The 10,768-nt window shown below is 39.5% G+C and overlaps 1 long non-coding RNA gene across 1 annotated transcript; it reads left to right on the top strand.

The window, feature by feature from the left end:
* The first annotated feature begins 1,473 nt into the window (after window positions 1-1,473).
* LOC118599163 lies at window positions 1,474-3,786 on the top strand. The gene is made up of 3 exons (XR_004948462.1): window positions 1,474-2,088; window positions 3,395-3,491; window positions 3,564-3,786. It is a non-coding gene; the product is annotated as an uncharacterized LOC118599163 (long non-coding RNA).
* The last annotated feature ends 6,982 nt before the right edge of the window (window positions 3,787-10,768 follow it).

The following is a 10,768-nucleotide window of genomic DNA, read 5'->3' as shown; positions in this document are numbered from 1 at the left end:
AAAAATGGAAGACTCTAACATTCTCTTATTTAGATCTAAGATTCTGTTCTTTCACTACTATCACAAAAACAACTGCCACTGTGTGATGGGGTGACATCGGGTGAATTTCAAGATTTCATGATTTTTTTGAAATGGTCATGTGGTTGTCAGGCGTGCAGAATGTCCCGCTTTATAAAAACCTCCAGGCTACCAGGCAGCATAATTTGGACGACCGCCGTCTGGAGACATTCACACAGCACAGTTATGCATGATTAGTTCTGCTAATCTGCTACTCCGAAATTTAGATTTTACATTGATAATATGTGAAAAAATAGGGAAATAAAATTTAAGTATAATTACAAAAGAGATGTAATTAGGAGGAAAGCAAAGTCTGCACTCACAGGAGTCAACCTGAGAAATTCAGGGTCACCACGATGAGGAACAAAAGCTCTGTTTCTTTTATGACGCTTTTCTGCTCACAGGGATTCGTGCAAAGGCGGGGGTACCACTGCCATATGTTATAGCAATAAAATACATAAAAAAAAGATCAAATAAAAAGATAACCATTTTGGCTACCCAGCTTTTAAAGGTTTGGGAACAAAGGATAAAGCTTTTAAAGTTCTTAACTGATATGCCAAAAATGAAAAATATGGGCTCATGAAGGACACCAATGCAGGAGCTTGAAGAATAGAACTTAGAAACTGAAGTAAGTCACCGAACGGAAGTAAAGCATAGCAGCAGAAACAAAAAAAGACGGGCAGGGAAGTGAGCGTCCCAGTAGGCTCCACCAGGGAAAACACGTTTGGAAAGTCACTAAATTAGAAAAGGCACCACCACAAAAACATCTCTGATAGCTCTATAGTAGTCAGATTCTCAGTCTTGTCAGTTTTTAACTTTTTCTAGGTTCCTTTTCAGTCTTTTATGTTAAAACTCTGTCATTTTTTCTTAATTTTATTCTGTGCAAATTTCATTCAATTTATTGAATTATATAAGTTTCTGCCAACCAGCCTCTGCTTTCTTACATTTAGGTCCAGCTCAGACAAATGTTTCTTTCAAGAATTAAGAAGAAAGTAGAAAAAAGCAATCCACTAGTAACTGTGGCAACATGGCTCCTGTGTTTTCTAAGTAATACTAATACTAATACTAATACTAATATTAAGTCTCTTTTTAAAAAATAGATTTTCTTTGTTCAATTAATTGAAGCAGTTAAAAACTAAGCAGCCTTTTTATTACAGACCATTGTCTTCTTTACAGTTTTGTTTTTTTCCCAATGAGGCTGTTTTTATGATCGCAATGGTTATTTAAAGCTGCTGCAAAACAGCTGACAGGATGACGAACCTTTTCATGGTCTGAGTCCATCTGGTCCAAATGTTGCTGTCTAAGGTTTCTTTAAACAAAATGACTGAGTTGAGACAACAAACTAACTTGCTGCTGTTCAAAACATTAAAACTACTCAGAACTTTTTGTGAACTCTTCAAAATGTAATCAGTTCGGGCTTGTTGCTGCTTAAGGCAGAAGAGGTTGAAAGAATTTCTGTCATTGAATTATGGAATTTTGCTGTCTTTAATGTACTGTAATCTAGTGACTTGATGCATGTTGCAACCTTTTCAAACCTAACGTTAAAATCAATTTTTTTTATGTCGCTGGATTATAGTGTAGAGCAGGGGTGGGCATATGCAGACCCATAAACAATTTAATCTGGCCAAACTGGGTTGATTATATTTAGAGAGTACATAACAAATAAGTTGACCTTTGACTAGGTAAGGAACGGGGAACTCCAGGCCTGGTCTAAGTGCAGAAAGTTATTTTGCATTCATGTGGTGTTGGAAGATTTATTATTTTTCTGATGTTCATGTGTGTTTTCTGATTTGGACAGTTTTGTTTTCCCGATCATTTCGACACCACATGAACGTGGCATTTGTTTAAGTTTTCTTTTTGCCTTTGTAGCCCATGTGGTGTGTTTGTTTTATTAATTTAACCAAAATCTTCATTTCTATCATTATTTTGTTAATTTGAAAAGTTCAGACCAGGTACTTTTATTTTGGTAGTCGCGCTACTTCCTCTCTGTTCGCGGCATTCCCGTCAGTCTTCGGGAGCGGCTGAGAGGAGGTAAGCTGCCGGCTTGCTCTTGTTATCTATGAAGGAAAAATTAATTTACATGAAGTTTTAAACACGGAAATGGACTGTTGATTTGTTAAAATGTTCTTTAAGCCATTTTTATTCGTTCTAGTTTTGTGAAATGTGTTTTTTATTTTCATGCATCACTTAAAAATCTGCTAATGCTAGCAGCAATGTTCGTGCTACCACACGTGGTCTCACGAACTTTGGTGATTTATTTTTTCTGCCCTCTTGTAGGTTGTGCAGACAAGTGAGACCAGCTGTGATTTTTTTTTGTGTGTGTGCTGTGTGTTTTCACAGAGTAAAACCTCAGTTTTGGTGGCAACCCCTGTCTGAGACTCGATCATTCATTAAAAACCACAAAACGCAAATTAACTTGGCTGGCGCTGTCCTTCAGAGAGAGAGCGACCGGCTACACCTAGAAGGACATCAACCCAGTGGTGCAATTGGCTCTAAATTGTGAAACAAAAGCCACACAATTGAAACAAAAACCTCAAAAATGTTCCGTTTAAAAATATATACATATTAATTTTTTAATCCAAATCAAAGCGTGTTTTTTTTATCCAGATTTCATGTTATTTCTATCTCTAATTAAATGGATCACCAAACAAATCAAACAGGCTGTACAGAAAGTATGGAACATTTCAATTTCTATTGTTTTTCAACAATTCAATTGTACAATGGTTGAAGAAATACTGTAAATTGTAACCCAGTAGAGAAAAGCCTTTTAAAAAGTAATCTTTACCAAATATAAATACATATTTAAAAATAGAATTACTAGAAAAAAATATCATTAAAAATAACGGGGGGTGGGGGGATGGGGGTCACAACTGTTTCAAATTCACGTCATTTTGTTTTGTTTGGAATTATACGAAAAAAGGAGCTCAGAATCTTGTCTTAATTTGTTTTACAAGTTGATTAGCATTTATTTTGAAAAGGTACGTAATTCCTGCTGACGTGACCCATGTGACTCCTTACAGCCAATAGGACTGTTGGACCTCAGTCTTCATGCTCAGGCTGTACTACGAGTTGTGAAAAGAGGAAAAAAAGGAATGAAAAATAGATAAAAGTTCTGATATTTTCCCGTTTTTTCTCATGGTGATTTAATGTGTTTTATCCTTGCCTGTCCTTGCTGGGAAAACATCTTTTTTTCTTGTCACAAAGGACTTTGTTGAGTTAAATTGTTTCATAATTCAGACAAATTAAACTTTATTATTTTATATATATATATATATATATATATATATATATATATATATATATTTGTAATTTTCTGTTGATATGGTTGGTCATAAAGGTTGGATTGAGGAAGAATGAGCTGTCCTGGATTTTGGGACCTCGTGCTGGAAACAAGATGGCGAGCTACCAATGAAGACGATCCAGAGAACTTCTTGGTAAGAGCAAAAACGCCCTCTACTGTACAGTTTATTAACAACGAGCTGGTAGGAACTCCTTTCACTTTCTAGTGAACAACAGAACACTCTAGAACGCGTGTCGGAGTTGAGGCCCGGTGGCCGGACCCAGCCCTCAGTTTGAATGTATCCGGCCCCCCAGATCATTTTACAGTATATTATTGTTATTAACATCCCAATGTTATCTTGTAACATCCCAGTTAACAGAATTGACAGAATATATATTTTATGGAGAGCGAGAAAATGAAAGTTATTTAAGGCTTAGGTTGATTTATTCTAAAACAATATTCATGTCTGAATTTATTCATATTTATGTTAAAATAGTTACGTTTTAAAAGTTTAAATTTTTTTAATCAATTTTGTTTTTGTATGTATTCAGTAAATGTTTGTCCTGTTCGGCCCGCGACCTACTTTCAGTTTTGCATTTTGGTGCCTGTGTGATTGAATTTGAACCTAGAACAACAGAGAGCAAACTGCTCTGAACTTTCAAGTCACAAGGGAAAATTGACATTTGAGGTTTATGGGTTTATACTGAGTTTTTACTAAATCAAGTTGAGTTTGGCCTTCAATTGTATTTTAATTTTTTTTTTTTTTTTTTGTGGTTAATCAAAATTCTTCCACTATGGCTTCTTCCCACCCCTATATTTAGCCATCCAAACGGAGAGTTATGGAAAAATAGTGTCTTTAAATTCGAACATCACTCTCACTCTAGAAAAATACATAACATCAGTTTTATACATTTAAAAGTCATGCTAAAATAAAAGTCATCATTTACATTTAAATGTAAACCTCTCTACTTAGGAAAACACTTGTGTGAAGAAATTAGTTTCTCCTGCAGCACAGCGCAATGCTCAGATCACCCTTAGATTCCCCTTCTAAAAACTATTCTGGGACCTCTACCTCTCCAAAAGTCCCTACAATTAAAGGGGTGGGGAGAAGTTGGAGGGCTAGGGGGAAGAATTTGGATTCTGCCTTTATAAAAGAAAACTGTTAATTGTTGTTTTGATGGGACACAATGATTTTAAAAGTATTTGAGGATTAGAAAAACTTAATCTGAATTTAGACAGAATTATATGAAACAGAAATAACTTCAACCTCTTAAGAAACTGAATAAATTCAGAAGCAAAACTTAAATTTGGGACAAAAAGAATTTAAAACAGAAACAAACTAGAATTTAAAACTCAAACCAGAGATTGAAAAAAATTACTTGAACAAAACTGAGGTTGGAAACATTTTTTTAACAAGATTAAGCCAAAATAAGGATTTTATTTTTTATTTTGTGTAAAGTTTATGTATGTCCATTTTATAATCGGCCAGCACATTCATACTATTCCATGATCTGAAGTATTCTCCCAGGATTCTTCAAAGTACATGTTTGACAAATATTCTTATACCCGAACCTAATACTGGCCCAGTTTTGAGTCTTAACTGTAGCCCTCCTTTGAGAGTGGTACATAGACTTTTTGGGAATATACTAAATTATCTATTGTATTTATACCCAAGTCTACATTTTTGTATGTTTTTCATTTCTGATCAAATAAAGGTTTAATTATCCCCTGAGGGACCTTCAAAATGTCTTGCATTTATCTTGTAGGAACCCTGTCCAAGGTAAGTAAAAAAAGGACTGTGTGCCTGACAACGATGAACGTGACCCAGAAAACACCGTCATACGGGAGCATTAAAGTTGAATAGACTCAAGGCTGCTGCATGGAAGCTGCACAAAAACACTGTAGTGGTAGGTCAGTTCTCAGAGACGGTATATTTTGAAATACTCTCTTTTTTTGGCAGCAAATCCTTGCAATTTTTAACCCAAAACATTTTGTGTTTCTTCACAAGAAATTACACAAACAACTTGCAGTCAAAAGGCTTTTGACCCAAGTCCATGGAAACTTTTTTATGAAGTTTGTGAAGGTACTCAGTTTTGTGGAGTTTGGTCAAAAGGTGAGAAAAAAAAAGCTGTGGCAATTCGAAGAGTAAAAAAATTATTAAAGGGTGGATTAATGAGGTTTGGAAGAGGAGGGAGCAGAACACACAGATGGAGAAGCCTTGTGGAAAGGGAATCCAGCAGTTGTCCGTGGTAATCTGCAGGAGCATCCAAGCAGACAGCAGGAGCTCAGCGCAGACAGCAACAGTTAAGAGGAGAAGCAGCCACATGTCTGGGCAAACAGCAGCATCCCTCTGAGCTTTGAAGCTCTTACAAAGAGGATGGAGGCTGGGAGAGCCGGGTTATCCTTGTTAGTGGAAGGTGTTGGATTCACTCCCTGTTCTGCTAGCTGTGGTAAAATGCCAGTAAACAACTTCCACTGGTGTAGTTTGTGGGCCTCTTTGTGGAACATCAGCTGGAGATGGGGACTTGAACTTTTGACTCGGAATTGAGTCTCACATAAGTCTTTAAAGGGGCCATACCATGATTTTCTTCAGCCTTTCAGACTAAACTATATCCATATAAATGATTATTTATTACCTTCGGAACAATAAAATATGAGTCATTTTTGTGGACTGTTTTAATACACGGAAGTAAAACGACTTGATCTCTGAGGCCCCGCCTTACACTCCTTGTCGGTCCCACCCATTTTACGGCGACATCCTTGAACCTGTCCATAAACCATCAATGACCCTCCCTGAGCCTCCCCAGCGAACCTGCTTTCTGTTTCGGACCAAAATTTGTAAACAAAAACATTTGATTATAGATCTCTTCAGTCATTTGCCAGCAGCTATGGGAGTGGGTCAAAACAGAGCATAAGCTTAAGCTTAAGCATAAGCTTGCCAGGATTTTTCCCTCATTCAAACTTTTTATTTTGCTGATGGATTTTGAGCGTCTCTGAATCCTACAGGTTCAACACTTTTTACTGCAGCTTTGGTACCGCAGAGGAATCTTGCATGACGGTTACTGGGGATGGCTATAGGTATGCACGCTAATAACTGTTTGCGACATGTAGATTGTCAGTAGAATCAATGTGGATCACGTTAAAAAATGTTTTATTGAGTCCAAATTTATCCGACCACATTTTAATGAGTCGTCGCGTCTCATCGTTGTGGTGTTATGGCATCATTTTTAAGAGAATTCTATTGGAACTACAATAGAGCTAAGATGGCGTCACAGCGGAACCCCGCGTGCATGCCGCGTAATGAGAATACGGTCGGAACAATTATTTTTTTTTGGCTCACATGACAATCTAAGACTCTACATTTGTCCACAGCTCCCCAATTACCTCATGTCTACAGTGTTTACATCACGTGACTGTTGGGTACGTTTTGATTCAGTTCTTCTGCTCGGCTCGTTTCATATTCAGACTGAGGAATCTCAGAGCGAACCGAAGTTCAGTCCAATGGGAAACAAACTGAGACAACCTTTAAAGATGGGTCAGAGAGCGGTTCCTGGCACAGGTGGGGTGCCAGAATGTGTATCCTGGCAGGGAATAACTACCTTGGTACCACAGTTCCGTGGAAAAAGTGGGTGTGTGTTTGTTGTAGTCTGGGGAACTAAGGGAGTCTGCAGCACAGATTGTTCCTGGAGAGGGCAGTTCACATTATTCTGACGTCAGCACGATACGACCCGCTCGTTTTCGTGGGTATGGGAGGGGCTGCTGCAGACAGTGTAGGTTTTTAGAGGATTACTCTTAAACGCACAAATGGATCAAAATTCCGCTTTGGGGTTATTCATAGAGAGGAATGAACAGTATAATGCACTTAGAATCTCAAAAAGTAGAATTTTCATGGTAGGGCCCCTGTAACCTTTCCACTATCATAGGCTTGTTTACATTAAAAGTGGGGTCATCTGGACCCCACAAGACAGTGCACTGAACTTTTTTTATCATTGATTTTTGAGTTTCACTAATTTCCATGGCAGACATAAATTCCTGTCCACCTTTGTCATGGAAGGAATCACACATCAATATATGGGTGCAGCCATCTGTGGAAGGGTTAAAATAGGGTCATCTGGACTCCACAAGACAGTGCGCTGAACTTTTTTTTCAATGATTGTCGATCTTTACTGGTGTCCAATTACAGATATGAAGTCTTGGGCACCTTTGTCATGGAAGGGCTAACACCTATATGTAAGGGTGGGGTCATCTGGACCCCGTAAGAGAGCACAAGGGTTAAAGATGCTCACCAATAAAAAATCCCTTTTTGGTGTTTTTAACATGTTCTTGTTGCATTTTTCTCATAGTAGAGGATCTACACAAAATTTTTGTTATTTCTATTTCTTAATTTAAATCACGTTGGATCAGAAAACCGGATGCTAAAAAAGCTGAGACTAATGACACAGATACTTAAAATGGCGTGCCAAAGTCTCTTCTCCCCCTCCACACACCCTGGCCCGCTAATATTGTTCCTGATTAAGTTTAGAAGGACACCGTTAATTTATTTTTGCTCTGTGTGACTGCAAAAGCTGCAGATATAATATTAAGACAAATCTTAACTTTCAGTCAAATATGAATCCATGAATAATGGATGAGCAGTGCCTTGTTCATTGAGACTGAGAGACTTCTAAAGCTAATAGAAAATAGGGAGGACTTTTAAGGGAGTCATTGAGATTTTTGCTCAGCAGGAGAGATGCTAGACCAGTGTGTGTGAAATCCTTGGTTTGTTTCTGAATCTTTAAGAGTCAGTCCCTCACAAGGCTTAAACATCACCACGAGTACCGAATATAATGTCAAGCTTCTTAGCAATATCTTGACTTTTTGTCCCTGTTTTTCCCAGATTCTACCTCACAGCAGTCGAGCTGAATTTTTTTACCTGCAGGTATAATAATGATAACAATCCATTTTATTTGAAAGCGCTGTTTAGAAAACTCAACAACACTGTATGTTGTTGATTAAAAAAAAATGTATCAATCAAAAAAGTACATGAAAAGCACAAAAAACAGCTGTCAAGATGAAAGAACAGTGAAGTTATCAGTATATGCCTTTTTTAATCTCAATCTTATTTCATGAATTTATTCAGTGTTAAAACATTGAATGTAAATGAAGCAATTTTCTGTGCCTTTAAAAGGAAAAAAAAACACAGTTTGGAAAAAAAACTATCACAATTGTATGTTTAAAAAAAATACAAATTTTACCTGCGAAATGTAACTATTGCCTTTGAAATCATAGTTTTTGTTAGAAAATTATGTTTTTGCATTTCTGAGCTTCATAAAAACTGGTCAATATTGTTTAAAATCATTGCCCCTTAATCTCATCTTTACACTTTTAGTTAGTTTAGCATGAAAAAAATAATGCCACAAAACCAGCCAATCGCTGATAAGTAAGTGAGGGGTGATTTTATTTTGTTCTAATTCCCATCAGTACATGAACAAACAACAAACAAACAACGGCGTCGGAAATGCGGAGGGCTAAAAGCTAGGCTAAAGCTAACACCGCACCGGCTCCCCTTGCCCAGCATTTTCCTCGGTAATGTTCGGTTTTTGGCTAACAAGATGGATGAGATATGGCTACGCCTTAAGCACACTAAAATAATTTTGGACTGTAATGTCATGCTTTTCACCGAAACATGGCTACACAGAGGTGGACAATGCTATCAAGCTAGACAGACGCTACGCACAACGGGCGGATAGATCAGCTGATGACTCCGGCAAGACCAGAGGTGGAGGTTTGTGCATCTATGTCAACAAAACTTGGTGTACGGACTCTGTTACTCTTGGTAGCCACTGCTCAGCTAACGTGGAGTTTATTATGGTTACGTGTAGACCTTTCTCTCTGCCATGGGAATTCACATCCACCATCATCACTGCTGACTCACTGCCATTAGTAAACAACAGACTGATCACCTGGAGGTGGCTTTTATTGTTGCGGGTGATTTTAATCACTCAAACTTAAAGACTGTACTCCTCAAATTCCATCAGCATGTTTCCTGCCACACTAGAGGAAACAAGATTTTGGATCATGTTTACACAAACATGGCTGCCGCTTACATTGCGACCCCCCTCCCCCACATCGGACAGTCAGATCACCTTTCTTTTTTCCTCACCTTGCTTCGAGAGGAACAACGGAGACACCGCCACCAAGACAACGCTTCCTGCAGACCACCCTCCCCTCTCACTCTCCCCCACTGATGTCCACACGGCACTGAGCAGAATCAACACACGCAGGGCTGCTGGACCAGACGGCATCCCAGGACGTGTGCTCAGAGCATTTGCGGAGCAGCTCAGTGGGATCTTCACGGACATTTTCAACCTGTCCCTTACCCAAGCAGCTGTGCCAACATGCTTTAAAGCAACTTCCATCGTGCCAGTGCCAAAACACTCCAACCCGACGTGCCTCAAGGACTACCGCCCTGTAGCATTCACACCCGTCATTATGGAGTTCTTCGAGCGACTGGTCCTGGCGCACCTGAAGAACTCCCTCCCTCCCAAACTGGACTCACACCAGTTCACCTACCGTAGCAACAGAAGCATAAATGATGCAGTCTCCACAGCACTGCACTCTGTGCTCTCACACCTGGACAACAACCACACATATGCATGTTTGCTGTTTCTTGACTTCAGCTCTGCATTTAATACTGTCATCCCCTCCAAGCTGATCACCAAACTTAGAGCCCTGGGCACAAACACCGCCCTCTGCAACTGGATTATGGACTTTCTGACCAACAGACCACAACACGTGAGGTCAGGCCACATCTGCTTCACCACTGTCACACTCAACACCGGTGTGCCACAAAGCTATGTGCTTAGCCCCTTTCTGTACTCCCTCTTCACACACAACTGCAGACCGGTACATGGATCCAATTCCATCATCAAGTTCGCAGACAACACCACCGTGATTGGTCTCATCATGAACAACGATGAGAGAAGAGGTACAACACCTGACCACATGGTGCGCCGACAACAACCTGCTCCTTAACACCAGCAAGACCAAAGAGCTAATTGTGGACTTCAGGAAGGAGAGAAGAGGCACGCATGACTCCATTCACATGGACGGAATGGCTGTCGAGCATGTCTCCAGCTTCAAGTTCCTGGGGACCCACATTTTGACCTGGATCACCAACACCTCCAGCTTAATCAAAAAGGCTCACCACCGCCTCCTCTTCCTGAGAACACTGAAGAAAAAACACCTGTCTTTAGCCATCCTGGTGAACTTCTACCACTGCGTGGTAGAGAGCATCCTAACTAACTGTGTCACAGTTTGGTATGGAAGCTGCTCTGCTGCAAAGCGCAAACACCTGCAGCGCGTAGCGAAAACTGCCCAGCGGATCACGGGAACTCCCCTCCCTGCCATTGAGGATGTCCAGAAGAAGCGGTGTCTGCGTCGTGCCCACAG

The sequence above is a fragment of the Oryzias melastigma genome, linkage group LG9 (genome assembly GCF_002922805.2).
Source record: "Oryzias melastigma strain HK-1 linkage group LG9, ASM292280v2, whole genome shotgun sequence".
NCBI lineage: Eukaryota > Metazoa > Chordata > Actinopteri > Beloniformes > Adrianichthyidae > Oryzias > Oryzias melastigma.
Note: the sequence above shows the minus strand (reverse complement) of the source record. Positions and strands in the feature narration are given on the sequence as shown.